Source organism: Balaenoptera physalus (assembly GCF_965194825.1).
Source record: "Balaenoptera physalus genome assembly, chromosome: 6".
Taxonomy (NCBI): domain Eukaryota; kingdom Metazoa; phylum Chordata; class Mammalia; order Artiodactyla; family Balaenopteridae; genus Balaenoptera; species Balaenoptera physalus.
In genome coordinates, this window is record NC_138885.1 from 99,786,689 (window position 1) to 99,803,049 (window position 16,361).

At 40.2% G+C, this 16,361-nt stretch overlaps 1 protein-coding gene across 4 annotated transcripts in view; it reads left to right on the top strand.

Annotated features, from left to right (window-relative positions):
• LOC309663377 (gamma-crystallin F-like) overlaps window positions 1-16,361 on the top strand; it is an 81,873-nt gene that overhangs the window by 41,715 nt on the left and 23,797 nt on the right. Inside the window, exons 4-6 of one of the 4 annotated variants that reach the window (XR_014265206.1) lie at window positions 1,593-1,701; window positions 10,404-10,504; window positions 13,490-15,499. The gene's annotated coding sequence lies outside the window, so the exon portion shown is untranslated. Of the gene's footprint in view, window positions 1-1,592; window positions 1,702-10,403; window positions 10,505-13,489; window positions 15,500-16,361 lie in introns of those variants that run through there. The other 3 variants (XR_014265207.1, XR_014265208.1, XM_082467372.1) reach the window with 3 other exon arrangements.

The window sequence follows — 16,361 nt, forward strand, 5'->3', positions numbered from 1 at the left end:
AAAACAACAACAAAAATCTGAACAACCTGAGAGGTTGTGATTTTTCTTGAACTCATCTGAGATCTGAGGTTGTAGGGCAACCAACCAGACCAAAATCAGAGGAGAGGCAGAAGCCTGCAGGCAGATTAAGGGGGCAATCCCAGGTGAAGCTACACAGGGCAAGAAGAATTCAGTTAGAATAGTTAAGCTGGTGGCCTGGTGTGTGACGGTGGGAGACAACGGATCCTATGGTGACTGAAATTATAATGGGAGTGTGCAAGTGGTCCCTGATTAGCTGGAACCCTGAAAAATGTCCTTCACTCAGGGTGCAGACTTAGGAGAGGGGGACAAGAGCTGCTGCAAAAGTGTCCTAAAATTTGGCCAAGAATCTTCTCCCCTATTTTCCTCCCTTGTGGCACAAAAATGACTCTTTGTCATTGGACAGTTTCTTTGCCTCTGGGGTCACTGAAAGTGTGGAATTTTATAATCTCTAAAACTAGGTAATCTAAAATGTGATATTAGCTTCTATGGGAAGAGAAGGTGGAAAATTTCTGAATTTACATTATGCATGTAATGAATAAAAACAAAATATCTTTCTTCTAGTTTCTCTGAAATTTGTGGCTGTGTCCTGTGCTAAGAACTTAATGAACTGTATGGCATTAACCTGTTAACTCCGTCATTCTTCCAACTGAAGTCTTGCTGGAAACTTCCTGAGGAAAATCTTACCTTTGCCAAGAGGCATTTTGTGCCAAGAAGGAAGGCTGGTTAATTCAGACTATAGTATAAATCTAGAGAAAATGTCTTGCTATGATATTTGCCAATTATTATTTTCCATGTTCTTTCATCCAATATTTGTTTAGTGCCACTAATGTGTCAGTCACTCTCTTATATAATGGGGATTCATAGAACTCATATATTTATTGAGGGGCAGAGAATTTATCAAATAATGAAAAGAATAAGTTTATCACACCTGAAATGAGTGTTATAAAGGAGAGTCTGGTCATTCTCTGACAGTTTAATACAAAAGACTGACCTGGAATGGGATGTCACAGAGGGCTTCCCTGAGAAACAATGTGAGTTGAGATCAAAAGAATAAACAGAGGAGGATGGGGAACAGGGTTGATTGGGGAATGTTCTATATGGGGGTGCATAGGGGTTGTGCAGATGTGTGTGCAATAGCCCTGCAACAGGAGGGCCACGAGATCAAGATGCTGAGAGAAGGCATGTGACTAGAACCCACAAAGCAGAGTTCAGAAGGCTGCAATAAGCAGAGAGAGAGAGAGAGAGAGCACCTGACCTGCAGAAAGCTAGCGGCTCTCTGAAAGAACTTGGTCTTTGTCCTAAAGGAGCCGAGAAGCTAGCTACTGAAGAGCTTTAAGTTAGACAAAGCTGGGAACAGCTATCTCCTCCTAGTGGCCATGCTGGGAACAGCTCTGAGGGAGCCAAAGAGGATGATGGAGTGCTAGGAGACCTCTGCAATCACCTGGGCTTGACATCACCTAGCCTTGCAGCATGAGCCTTTGTGGTTGTAGCTGCTGTTGGCTGTTGGCTTGTTTGTTTCATTGAATTTCTCAGCTGACTCACAAACTGTGTTCACTTTTTTTCTATTTCAGGAGAAATAAATATGCCAAGAAGTAATGTACAAGGTGATGTCTAAGAGGAGTGTGAACTTGGCTGTGAGCAGCTACCCAGTGCTTCCTGTTGCGAAAATCCCCAACAACAGTAATTTTAATAAGCAAAACCATTGCTTTTCCTTAAGGGAACTTGTAAACCTTCATTTTATTATCATAGCAGAGATATTTGACTATAACTGAAATAGAGTCGAGATACATATAGTTAGTTCTTTTTTTTTTTAACTTTTGGGTTTATTTATTTATTTATTTATGGCTGCGTTGGGTCTTCGTTTCTGTTCAAGGGCTTTCTCTAGTTGCGGCAAGTGGGGGCCACTCTTCATCGCGGTGCGCGGGCCTCTCACTATCACGGCCTCTCTTGTTGCGGAGCACAGGCTCCAGACGCGCAGGCTCAGTAGTTGTGGCTCACGGGCCCAGTTGCTCTGCGGCATGTGGGATCTTCCCAGACCAGGGCTCAAACCCGTGTCCCCTGCATTGGCAGGCAGATTCTCAACCACTGCGCCACCAGGGAAGCCCCCTAGTTAGTTCTTTAGAACTGCTTTTTCAACCACACCATAATACCCTAGCCTAGGCAATGGCACTGTAATTAAATGGTTGACCTTTGTTCCTCCATTCAAGGGAAGAAGCCACAATTCTCAATCCATGATCTCTTCCGTGAGCATAAAACAAAATTATTGGCAACTTCAGACCCATTTTTAGAATGGATTATCAGATACATGAATCAAAGAAATAGCTGCCTATCTGTTAAGGGTTTGTGATTTGTCTCTCTTTTTTTTTTTTTTAATTTATTTATTTATTATTTTTGGCTGTGTTGGGTCTGCATTTCTGTGCGAGGGCTTTCTCTAGTTGCAGCGAGTGGGGGCCACTCTTCATCGCGGTGCACGGGCCTGTCACTGTCGCAGCCTCTCTTGTTGCGGAGCACAGGCTCCAGACGCGCAGGCTCAGTAATTGTGGCTCACGGGCCTAGTTGCTCCGCGGCATGTGGGATCCTCCCAGACCAGGGCTCGAACCCGTGTCCCCTGCATTGGCAGGCAGACTCTCAACCACTGCGCCACCAGGGAAGCCCCTGTCTCTCTTTTTTAAAGAGATTTATTATGATTTGGATTGCTTAAAAAATATTAATGTCATGCTTATTGCATAGTGGCCAGAGGATTTGGAAAAAAATCACTGACTTGGCAAAATACTTATTTAATATTAACACTTTAATAGACAAACCATGACCTATGCTGCTACGAGTTAATAATGGGCATGACCTTGGAGAGCTCCTTGCCCACATTCCCATTGGGGTGAATGTTGGCCTCTCCTTTTCTTTCGAAACAGTACAGAAGATATGATGACAGTTGCTGCACTCGGGGATGGTGTGGTCATTTGGGGTTACCATCAGGGCAGAGGTCCTTAACATTGTTGTCGATCCATATTTTCCTGAAATAAGCAAAATATACTTTAAAACATTTACTGCATCATATTTGTCTTACCACCAAGAAAGCTTCTTTTTTCACTGATCAGGAAGACAATGCAAAAGTAAAAATAAATGACCTCCTAAATGAGTGGTTGACTGGTGTGCCAGCAGAGAATAGCTACAGGCTGAAAGGCAAAAGAGAACTCACTTCCTGAAAGTCACAGAACCATAGGCAAGGGCTGCTGTTATCAACCTGTGAGGTCAGTGAGGAGAGAGAGGGCAGGCTGGACAGAAAGCTGAAAAAAAGACCTTGAGACAACGTGATGTCCAGGTCAGAACTCTTGAAATCACAGTTTGGGGAAGAACCCTGGAAATAAACAGTGACCAATGCTTTTCTCTCTGAATGACTTTATTTTCTCCTTGTTATACTTTATTTGGAAGCAAAGTAGAATCAATAAAATATCTTTTCAGGTAATCCATACATTTCAGAAAACTTGTCATATTCATCCTGGTTTAGGCATGGTAGAAAGACTGGGATTTCATAATCACAGTTATTCCAGAAGACTGTGTAGGCCTTCGATAACCTGAAACCAACTCTGCCCCTGTGTATCAGGCACATGTGCTCTGGCAGTGACTTTGTCATGCCCTTTGCCTCATCTTCTTCCTTACCCATCAGTGATGAAGTGGGAATTAATTTGATAAGAAAAGAAAAACTATTCTTTGGTAAATATTTTATATCAATATATTTTTAAGAATTTCTAAGAGGGCTTCTGAACAGGAAGTATGGTCAAGAAAAAGTAGATTTAATTTTTCTCTTTGCTCCCAATATCCTGATGTGGTCATACCTGCATATAAGGTATCCTGATTTAAGGGTGTATAGAGGAACTATGGAGTGTTACAGCCCTTCAAAATTGTTTGGAAACTTGGTTTTTTATTAATTAGATTTTTATTAGAGAAAACTGTGATGTGGCTCTTTTTTTTTTTTTTTACTATGACTGTGTCTTTAATCATCATTCTTAAAGAGTGTGAGAGAACAAAAGAGTGATGGAGCCCCTAAGAAGTGTGAGCTTGAGAGTGTATGTGTGTGTGTGTTGTGTGTATGTGTATGTGTGAGAGAGAGAGATTTTGGTGGGTAATGTGATGGAAGCTCCTTCACATTTTCACATGATGGGCTCTTTCCTCCTTTCTCTTTTTATCTTACTCCTTTATGTTTATTGAACATGAGTTGAACAAACAATAAAAAATGTTTTTTGAATTAACATTTTGATGCTAAGCTTTTGTTAAATTATTTTTCAAATGTCATTGTACACGTGAAGACATAACAGGAATGATTGGGTCTGTCTACGTGTGGAGATAAATAAGTTCTATCTGGTGTAGAATCATGAATCAGTGAATCATCAGTGACCACTAAAGGCAGCAAATGGCCTCATATGAAAACAAGCCAGATGCACAAATCAAGATACTCTAAGAGCAGTTCTTTCTTCCATTGTGGGGTGATAGCAAATTTGGTTAACAAATATTTACTGTAACACATTTTGTTTACACTGATAGTTAGTGCCAAATAAAAATATCCAGTGAGGAGATCATTTGAATGGGTTTAATAAAGTGAAAGTATGAAAAGGGGTTTGAAATGATATTTAATTTGCACAAAAAGTATCATTTGCTTATTCATATTGAAGCATTCCCTCTAAGAACTAAGCAATTTGTTAGCTGGATTAAAAGACCACTGTCTCAGAGCAGACCTTCAGATGGTCTGTGAAAGCACCCTAGAGATAAGATAAGTTAGAAAATGTCCTCAGCATTTGGTTATTGAGGGGCATATGTGTTTCTCTGTGATGAGGATTGTGAACTCTAGAAATCTCAAGCCTCAGCCCAGGTAAAGGGCCCATCATGTGACCTGAGGTGTTGAATAGAACACAGGAACCGCTATGTATGGAAAAATGATTGAGTCTGTTAGCCATCTTTATTTTTAAAGACTCACTTGCTGAATCTGAATTTTTAGAAAAGAAAATCCATCCTCAAGTCTCTGTTTTTATTTTTCTTTAGGAAGAGAACCATAAAATTGGAGAAAAAAATAGCAAACAAAAAAGAACCTTTTTTTTTTTTTTTCTAAAGTAGATTAGTGGTTGCCTGGGTCTGGGGGTGGGAATGGGCATGAGGGCTTTTTTTCTGGCTGCTAAGCATGTGGGATCCTGGGATCCTAGCTTCCCAACCAGGGATAGAACCCGTGCCCTCTGCGTTAGAAGCACGGAGATATTTTCTAAAGACGCCAGGTTTCTATTGACATCTACCTGAGAGTTGAAACTGGATTTTCTTACTTTCCTCTAGCAAGAAACCTTCCTTAGGATTTTACCTCTCCAGTAGCTCACGTTTTGTCTACACTTTAGAAAATGTGGGTGATCAGCAAAATTTAAAACTTTCCCACTTGTTCCTTACTCAGTCTTTAGAGTTTGTGGAGGAGCTGAGATTTGAACATAGAGACTTGTTTTTTCTTGGAGGTAGACACTTAAAAAGAAGGAAATAATTAAGATTTTTATTTTTATTTTATTTTACTTTTTTCACATCTTTACTGGAGTATAATTGCTTTACAATGTTGTGTTAGTTTCTGCTGTATAACAAAGTGAATCAGCTATAAGTATACATATATCCCCATATCCCCCCGCTCTTGCGTCTCCCTCCCACCCTCCCTATCCCACTCCTCTAGATGGTCACAAAGCACTGAGCTGATCTCCCTGTGCTATGCGGCTGCTTCCCACTAGCTATCTATTTTACATTTGGTAGTGTATATATGTCAATGCCACTCTCTCACTTCATGCCAGCTTACCCTTTCCCCTCCCCGTGTCCTAAAGTCCATTTTCTACATCTGCGTCTTTATTCCTGTCCTGCCCCAAGGTTCTTCAGAAACATTTTTTTTTTTAGATTCCATATATATATGTTAGCAAACAGTATTTGTTTTTCTCTTTCTCACGTATTTCACTCTGTATGACATACTCTAGGTCCATCCACCTCACTACAAATAACTCAATTTTGTTTCTTTTATGGCTGAGTAATACTCCATTGTGTATACATGCCACATCTTCTTTATCCATTCATCTGTTGATGGACACTTAGGTTGCTTCCATGTCCTGGCTATTGTAAATAGTTCTGCAATAAAAATTGTGGTACATGACTCTTAGAATTATGGTTTTCTCAGGGAATATGCCCAGTAGTGGGATAGCTACCAGTTCTATTTTTAGTTTTTTAAGGAACCTCCATACTGTTCTCCATAGTGGCTGTATCAATTTACATTCCCACCAACAGTGCAAGAGGGTTCGCTTTTCTCCACACCCTCTCCAGCATTTATTGTTTGTAGATTTTTTGATAATGGCCATTCTGTGTGAGATGATACCTCATTGTAGTCTTAATTTGCATTTCTCTAATGATTAATGATGTCGGGCATCCTTTCATGGGTTTGTTAGCACTCTGTATATCTTCTTTGGAGAAATGTCTATTTAGGTCTTCGGCCCATTTTTTGATTGGGTTGCTTGTTTTTTTGATATTGAGCTGAATGAGCTGCTTGTAAATTTTGGATATTAATCCTTTGTCAGTTGCTTCACTTGTAAATATTTTCTCCCATTCTGAGGGTTGTCATTTCGTCTTGTTTATGGTTTCCTTTGCTGTACAAAAGCTTTGAAGTTTCATTAGGTCCCACTGGGTTTTTTTTGTTTTTATTTCCATTTCTCTAGGAGGCGCGTCAAAAAGGATCTTGCTGTGATTTATGTCATAGAGTGTTCTGCCTATGTTTTCCTGTAAGAGTTTTACAGTGTCTGGCCTTACATTTAGGTTTTTAATCGATTTTGAGTTTATTTTTGTGTATGGTGTTAGGGAGTACTCTAATTTCATTCTTTTACATGTAGCTGTCCAGTTTTCCCAGCTCCGGTTATTGAAGAGGCTATCTTTTCTGCATTGTATATTCCTACCTTTGTTATCAAAGATAAGGTGACCAAATGAGTGTGGGTTTATCTCTGGGCTTTCTATCCTGTTTCATTGATCTATATTTCTGTTTTTGTGCCAGTACCATACTGTCTTGATTACTGTAGCTTTGTAGTGTAGTGTGAAGTCAGGGAGCCTGATTCCTCCAACTCCATTTTTATTTCTCAACATTGCTTTGGCTATACGGGGTCTTTTGTGTTTCCATATAAATTGTGAACTTATTTGTTCTAGTTCTGTGAAAAATGCCATTGGTAGTTTGATAGGGATTGCATTGAATCTGTAGATTGCTTTGGTAAGTATAGTCATTTCACAATGTTGATTCTTCCAATCCAAGAACATGGTATATCTCTCCATCTTTTTGTATCATTGTATCATTTACTTTGATTTCCTTCATCAGTGTCTTATAGTTTTCTGCATACAGGTCTTTGGTCTCCTTAGGTAGGTTTATTCCGAGGTATTTATTCTTTTTGTTGCAGTGGTAAATGGGAGTGTTTCCTTAATTTCTCTTTCAGATTTCTCATCATTAGTGTATAGGAATGCAAGAGATTTCTGTGCATTAATTTTGTATCCTGCTACTTTACCAAATTTATTGATTAACTCTAGTAGTTTTCTGGTAGCAACTTTAGGATCCTCTATGCATAGTATCATGTCATCTGCAAACAGTGACAGTTTCAGTTTTTCTTTCTGATTTGTATTCCTTTTATTTATTTTATTCTCTGATTGCTGCAGCTAAAAGTTCCAAAGCTATGTTGACTAATAGCAGTGAGAGTGGGCAACCTTTTCTTCCTGATCTTAGTGGAAATGGTTTCAGGTTTTCACCATTGAGAATGATGTTGGCTGTGGGTTTGTCATATATGGCCTTTATTATGTTGAGGTAAGTTCCCTGTATGCCTACATTCTGGAGGGTTTTTATCATAAATGTGTGTTAAATTTTGTCGAAAGCTTTTTCTGCAACTATTAAGATGATTACATGGTTTTTATCCTTCAATTTGCTAATATGGTGTATCACATTGATTGATTTGCATATATTGAAGAATCCTTGCATTCCTGGGATAAACCCCACTTGATTATGGTGTATGATCCTTCATGTGTGCTGTTGGATTCTGTTTGCTAGTATTTTGTTGAGCATTTTTGCATCTATGTTCTTCAGTGATATTGGCCTGTAGTTTTCTTTTTTGTGACATCTTTGTCTGGTTTTGGTATCAGGGTGATGGTGGTCTTGTAGAATGAGTTTGGGAGTGTTTCTCCCTCTGCTATATTTTGGAAGAGTTTGAGAAGGATAGGTGTTAGCTCTTCTCTAAATGTTTTATAGAATTCACCTGTGAAGCCATCTGGTCCTGGGCTTTTGCCTGTTGGAAGATTTTTAATCACAGTTTCAATTTCAGTGCTTGTGATTGGTCTGTTTATATTTTCTATTTCTTCCTAATTCAGTCTCGGAAGGTTGTGCTTTTCTAAGAATTTGTCCATTTCTTCCAGGTTGTCCATTTTATAGGCATAGAGTGGCTTGTAGTAATCCCTTATGATCCTTCATATTTCTGCAGCGTCAGTTGTTACTTTTCCTTTTTCATTTCTAATTCTGTAGATCTGAGTCTTCTCCCTTTTTTTCTTGATGAGTCTAGCTAATGGTTTATCAATTTTGTTTATCTTCTCAAAGAACCTGCTTTTAGTTTTATTGATCTTTGCTATTGTTTCCTTCATTTCTTTTCCATTTATTTCTTTTTTTTTAAAATAAATTTATTTATTTATTTATTTGTGGATGTGTTGGGTCTTAGTTTCTGTGTGTGGGCTTTCTCCAGTTGCGGCGAGCGGGGGCCACTCTTCATCGCGGTGCACGGACCTCTCACTATCGCTGCCTTTCTTGTTGCGGAGCACAGGCTCCAGACGCGCAGGCTCAGTAGTTGTGGCTCATGGGCCTAGCCGCTCCGTGGCATGTGGGATCTTCCCGGACCAGGGCACGAACCCGTGTCCCCTGCATTGGCAGGCGGATTTCTAACCACTGCGCCACCAGGGAAGCCCTCCATTTATTTCTGATCTGATCTTTATGATTTCTTTTCTTCTGCTAACTTTGGGGTTTTTTTTGTTCTTCTTTCACTAATTGCTTTAGGTGTAAGGTTAGGTTGTTTATTTGAAATATTTCTTGTATCTTGAGGTAGGATTGTGTTGCTATAAACTTCCCTCTTAGAACTGCTTTTGCTGCATCCCATAGGTTTTGGGTCATCGTGTTTTCATTGTCATTTGTTTCTAGGTATTTTTTGATTTGCTCTTTGATTACTTCAGTGATCTCTTGAGTATTTAGTAGTGTATTGTTTAGCCTCAATGTGTTTGTATTTTTTACATTTTTTTCCTGTAATTGTTATCTAATCTCATAGCATTGTGGTCAGAAAAGATACTTGATATGATTTCAATTTTCTTAAATTAACCAAGGCTTGATTTGTGACCCAAATATGATCTATCCTGGAAAATGTTCCATGAGCACTTGAGAAGAAAGTGTATTCTGTGGTTTTTGGATGGACTGTCCTATAAATGTCAATTAAGTCCATCTTGTTTAATGTGTCATTTAAAGCTTGTTTTTTGTTATTTATTTTCATTTTTGATGATCTGTCCATTGGTGAAAGTGGGATGTTAAACACCCCTACAATTATTGTTACTGTCAATCTCCCCTTTTATGGCTGTTAGCATTTGCCTTATGTATTGAGGTGCTCCTATGTTATGTGCATAAATATTAACAATTGTTATAGCTTCTTCTTGGACTGATCCCTTGATCATTATGTAGTGTCCTTCTTTGTCACTTGTAATAGACTTTATTTTAAAGTCTATTTTGTCTGATATGAGAATTGCTACTCCAGCTTTCTTTTGATTTCCATTTGCATGGAATATCTTTTTCCATACCCTCAATTTCAGACTGTTTGTGTTCCTAGGTCTGAAGTGGGTCTCTTGTAGACAGCATATGTATGGGTCTTGTTTTTGTATCCATTCAGCCAGTCTATGTCCTTTGGTTGGAGCATTTAATCCATTTACATTTAAGGTAGTTATCAATATGTATGTTCCTATTACCATTTTCTTAATTGTTTTGGGTTTGTTTTTGTAGGTCTTTTCCTTCTCTTGTGTTTCCTGCCTAGAGAAGTTCCTTTAGCATTTGTTGTAGAGTTGGTTTGGTGGTGCTGAATTCTCTTAGCTTTTGCTTGTCTGTACAGTTTTTAATCTTTCCATCGAATCTGAATGAGATCCTCGCTGAGTAGAGTAATCTTGGTTGTAGTATTTTCCCTTTCATCACTTTAAATATGTCTTCCTACTCCCTTCTGGCTTCCAGAGTTTCTGCTGAAAGATCAGCTGTTAACTTTATGGGGATTCCCTTGTATGTTATTTGTTGCTTTTCCCTTGGTGCTTTTAATATTTTTTTCTTTGCATTTAACTTTTGATAGTTTGATTAATATGTGTCTTGGCATGTTTCTCCTTGGATTTTTCCTGTGTGGGATTCTGTGCGCTTCCTGGATTTGATCGACTACTTCCTTTCCCATATTAGGTAAGTTTTCAACTATAATCTCTTCAAGTATTTCCTCAGTCCTTTTTTTTGCTCTTCTTCTTCTGGGACCCCTATAATTCGAATGTTGGTGTGCTTAATGTTGCCCCAGAGGTCTCTGAGACTGTCCTCAATTCTTTTCATTCTTTTTTCTTTATTCTGCTCTGCAGTAGTTATTTCCACTATTTTATCTTCTAGGTCACTCATCCGTTCTTCTGCCTCAGTTATTCTGCTATTGATTCCTCTAGAGAATTTTTAATTTCATTTATTGTGTTGTTCATCATTGTTTGTTTGCTCTTTAGTTCTTCTAGGTCCTTGTTAAACGTTTCTTGTATTTTCTCCATTCTGGTTCCAAGATTTTGGATCATCTTTACTATCATTACTCTGAATTCTTTTTCAGGTAGATTGCCTATTTCCTCTTCATTTGTTTGTTCTGGTGGGTTTTTACTTTCCTCCTTCATCTGCTGTGTATTTCTCTGTCTTCTCATTTTGCTTAACTTACTGTGTTTGGGGTCTCCTTTTTGCAAGCTGCAGGTTTGTAGTTCCCGTTGTTTTTGGTGCCTGCCCCCAGTGGGTAAGGTTGGTTCAGTGGGTTGTGTAGGCTTCCTAGTGGAGGGGACTGGTGCCTGTGTTCTGGTGGATGAGGCTGGATCTGGTCTTTCTGTTGGGCAGGACCACATCCAGTGGTTTATTTAGGTTTGTCTGTGAACTTATCATGATTTTAGGCAGCGTCTCTGCTAATGGGTGCAGTTGTGTTCCTGTCTTGCTAGTTGTTTGGCATGGGGTGTCCAGCACTGGAGCTTGCTGGTCGTTGAGTGGAGCTGGGTCTTAGTGTTGAGATGGAGATCTCTGCGAGAGCTCTCACTGATTGATATTACTTGAGGCAGGAGGCCTCTGGTGGTCCAATGTCTTGAATTTGGCTCTCCCACCTCAGAGGCTCAGGCCTGACACTCAGCCACCCAGCATCAGGACCCTGTCAGCCACACAGCTCAGAAGAAAAGAGAGAAAAAAAAGAAAGAAATAATAATAAATAATATAAAATAAAATAAAGTTAGTAAAATAAATTAGTAAAATAAAAAAATTAAAAACATAAAAAAAGAAGAGAGCAACCAAATCAATAAACAAATCCACCAATGATAACAAGTGCTAAAAGCTATAGTAAGATAATCATAAAAATCAGAAACTAGTCAGTTGCAGACAGCAAACCCGAAGTCTACAGTTGCTCCCAAAGTCCATGGCCTCAAATTTGGGATGACTCGTTGTCTCTTCAGGTATTCCACAGATGCAGGGTATATCAAGTTGACTGTGGAAATTTAATCTGCTGCTCCTGAGGCTGCTGGGAGAAATTTCCCTTTCTCTTCTTTGTTTGCACCGCTCCTGGGGTTCAGCTTTGGATTTGGCCCCACCTCTGCATGTAGGCCACCCCCTGGTGTCTATTCTTCCCTCAGACAGGACGGGGTTAAAGAAGCGGCTGACTAGGGGGCTCTGGGTCACTCAGGCCAGTGGGAGGACGGGGTACGGAATGTGGGGCCAGCCTGTGGTGGCAGAGGCCGGTGTGACATTGCACCAGCCTGAGGTGCGCTGTGTGTTCTCCTGGGGAAGTTGTCCCTGGATCACGGGACCCTGGCAGTGGCGGGCTGTACAGGCTCCCTGGGAGGTGAGGTGTGGATAGTGACCTGTGCTTGCACACAGGCTTCTTGGTGGCTGCAGCAGCTGCCTTAGCATCTCATGCCTGTCTCTGGTGCCCGCGCTGATAGCCACAGCTCGCACCTGTCTCTGGAGTTCCTTTGAGCGGTACTCTTAATCCCCTCTCCTTGCGCACCCCGAAACAATGGTCTCTTGCCTCTTAGGGAGGTCCAGACTTTTTTCCAGACACCCTCCCGGCTAGCTGTGGCACAGTAGCCCCTTCAGGCTGTGTTCACACAGCCAACCCCAGTTCTCTCCCTGGGATCCGACCTCCAAAGCCCGACCCTCAGCTCCCAGCCCCCGCCTGCTGCGGCGGGTGAGTAGACAAGCCTCTCGGGCTGGTGAGGGCTGGTCGGCACTGCTCCTCTGTGTGGGAATCTCTCCGCTTTGCCCTCTGCACCCCTGTGGCTGCGCTCTCCTCCGTGGCTCCGAAGCTTCCCCCCAGCCACCCGCAGTCTCTGCCCACGAAGGGGCTTCCTAGTGTGTGGAAACCTTTCCTCCTTCACAGCTCCCTCCCCGAGGTGCAGGTCCCATCCCTATTCTTTTGTCTCTGTTTTTTCTTTTTTCTTTTTCCCTACCCAGGTACGTGGGGAGTTTCTTGCCTTTTGGGAAGTCTGAGGTCTTCTGCCAGCGTTCAGTAGGTGTTCTGTAGGAGTTTTTCCACATGTCAATGTATTTTTGTTGTATTTGTGGGGAGGAAGGTGATCTCCAGGTCTTACTCCTCTGCCATCTTGAAGGTCGCTTCCATAGTTAAGATTTTTATAGACTGCCTAAACACTGAGCCCAGTGTTTTTTTGTAATGAAGTTCAATAAATCCCTATTGAATGGGTGAATGGACGGGGGCATGAATGAAAGATGAAAGGGAGAAAAATTAAAATTTAAAGGAGACTACAATGAAGTACTAGGAAAGGGGGCTGATCTGAAAGGTCAGGGGGATTCATTAATTCTGATCACTCTTGTGGAAGTATCCTGCAGTAATTTGGAAATAGAGAACTGAAGCGCAGTTGAAAAAATAGGACTAGACTGTTTTTCACAGTCATGGTTTTTCTGGTTATAAAATTTACATACATTTATTGTAAAATATTCCAAAAGTACATGAAAATGTAATAAAGCATAAAAATCCCTACTGCCTTACCTAGAGATAAACATTATTAACATTTTCTATATCTATAATTAAAAACAAATCTTTGTAAGTCAGAGAACAATTAGTTTTTTAAACCAAACTTGATTGTGACTCCTTTTATATGCTAAAGGACATCTCATGATTTGTATTAATGGATAATATAAGTCTGTTTCTTACAGGCACTGGTGTGACAATATGGAAATTTCAAAGCATCTTCCAGTTTATTTATTTTTGCTGTTGCTGTTCTCATGTGGCAGGGCATAGCAGAATCTTTTAGTATGCAATGTTGGGCTTGTAGCTGAGAAGAGATTTCAGAGCTAAACAGCCCAATAAAATAAAGTGGGAAAGATGGTATTTGGATGAAGCCAAAGGAAGGAGGCTCTCAAAAGAGATAAGTGAAAGTCTTTAGAAAGCAATGAAACATGATTATAGGATGGGCCAAAATATATATAATGATATATTTTATCTAACATTCTCTTTACAATTGTTTCTATTGGGCATTGCCAAACACACCCATCTCCCCTAATTTTCAGCAGAGTATATATTCTGGAGTCTATGTCCATGGAAATCTAGTAAAGAGATGATTTTTCCTATCTCTGGTAACATGGCATACAAGAGGGACCCTGTTTATTGGATGATGATCTAATCCATTTACTGAACTAAAATAATGAATGCTGTGGCTTGTACATGGGAAGAACCTTTAACAACAGGAACCATTGCCTCCCCCAGAAGCTCTTTCTCCCTATGCCCTACTGCTGGTTATAATAGGTGATTACACTGTAAATTATCTAATGACTTATTCCCTTAACAATAAAATTTATGGGACTTCCCTAGTGGTGCAGTGGTTAAGAATCTGCCTGCCAATTCAGGGGACACGGGTTTGTGCCCTGGTCTGGAAGATCCCACATGCCACGGAGCAACTAAGCCCGAGTGCCACAACTACTGAGCCTGCGCTCTAGAACCCGCAAGCCACAACTACTGAGCCCGCATGCCACAACTACTGAAGCCTGCGCGCCTAGAACCTGTGCTCTGCAACATGAGAAGCCACTGCAATGAGAAGCCTGCACACCGCAATGAAGAGTAGCCCCCACTCACCGCAACGAGAGAAAGCCGCGCACAGCAGCAAAGACCCAGCACAGTCATAAATAAATAAATAAATTTATTTTTAAAAATAAATAAATAAAATAGATTTAAAATCTCAAGAGGTAGACCTCTGTCAGTGTTTCTCAACTCTGCCTGTACATTCCAATCACTTGGGTAGATTTTAAAATATATGATGCTCAGTCCTTACCCAAAGTTCCTCATTTAGTTGCTTTGTAACTGATTTAGTCACACCTTGTGGAGATGTAGATTTTGGGAAGATCAAGTCAGAACATGAAGAGAAAACAAAACTATAGAGAGAAATACCCAGAACAAAGGAGAGAGCATTTGAAAATACCCACAGTGAGAAAACAGAAAAGGAAACAGAAAAACTAAAATTAGAAAAGAAAGAAACAAATCTGGGAGAGGATAGCTTATGATATAACTTCCAGATGAAGAATCGAAAGTAATGAGAAGGGCATAGTGTCAGATGCTGTTGGGAGTTAACTCAAGGACAAATCCCCTGGATTTGGTTAGCAGAAGGTCACAGGTGGTTTCAGACAGAAGAAGCTATTTAGGTGTGGATGGGGAGATTCAGGGATGGCATAGGCAGGGTCCGTTAAGAAAGAGATGGCGTAGGGGGAGGGTGGACATATCAGGTAAAGAGAACATCTTCAGTGAGTTATACACTTGAAGGAAAGAGGGTAGTACAGGCCAGCCCACATATAGGTGGTGGATTCAAATGAATATTTTTTTAGAAGTGAAGAGAACAGAGTATTTGAGAGCAGGTGGGAAGCAGCCCTTGGAAAGAGAGCTTGAGAAATAATGTAGAGCAAAGGGCTATTTTGAGACGTGACAGTGCTGAGAAAGCATGAACTTTAGGGTCCCAGAGGAAAGAGTGCAAGATTCAGAATCAGATTGCTCAGCTTGACTACATTTTGCGAATGCCACATAGGATGTGATTTTCTGTGATCAAAATGTGAGATTATGATTAAATTCCTTCACCTCCCTATGTGTCAATTTTGCTTCTATAAAATGGGCATAAGAATCATATCTTAAAGAGTTATTGTGAAGAATACAAGAGTAAATACAAATAAATACTTTAAAGCTGTGTGCAGCTGTATCAGTTTGTTGTTATTATTACTTATATCTTTGACCCATACTAGCTTTTACCTCCATAGAAAATCACACCTAAAAAATATCCACACTATTTCTAAGAAGATTTTTCTGAAAAGAAAACTGGTGTAGCTGGAGCTCCTATAAATTGAATCTGGTTAGTGAGTAAATGAGAGTCAAAGTCAGGCCAGTGGAAAATCCAAGTGCCTGTGAAAAGGGAAGAATGTCCTTCCCTTCACTGTAAAGTTGAAGAGATTTTGGAATTGATGACTGCATGGAATCATTTCCTTCCTTTCATAACTACTTTGCTTCTTTTAATTCAGATTCAGTAATTATCCTATGGCTTTAATGATCTTTAAAATACAGAGCATCTCACACGAAAGGCAGTGCAAAGGGACCTGACGCCATTAATGTTTTCAGTATCAGACAGAAAGCTGGAATTACAGAGGTGATTTCCCCCATGCTTTGATAGCAGGCTGTTAACATTATGCACCTCCCTTAACCTCACAGACGAGCCTTTCATTTTCCCTTTTTCCAAGTAATAACTTAGGGCATTAGATGTGAGTGCTATTATTTTCCCACTGTGGTTGTTCTGATATTGCACAGTCTGCTCATTACTTCTCACTTCCATCTTTTTGCTGGACCCCAGTGATGTTATTTCCCCGGTGGTTCCTCTAGTGGCCATCTCGGGGTAGTCACCCAGCGGACCCTAATTGTAATACATTTCCTACTCTTAGAGACTCATTCTTATTCCTGTTATTCAGTAAATAATAGACCTTTGTATTCATACAATATTTTTAATGCTTCTGAGCTCTGTGCATTCTACTCTGCTTGCGTATTATTTGACTTTAAAGA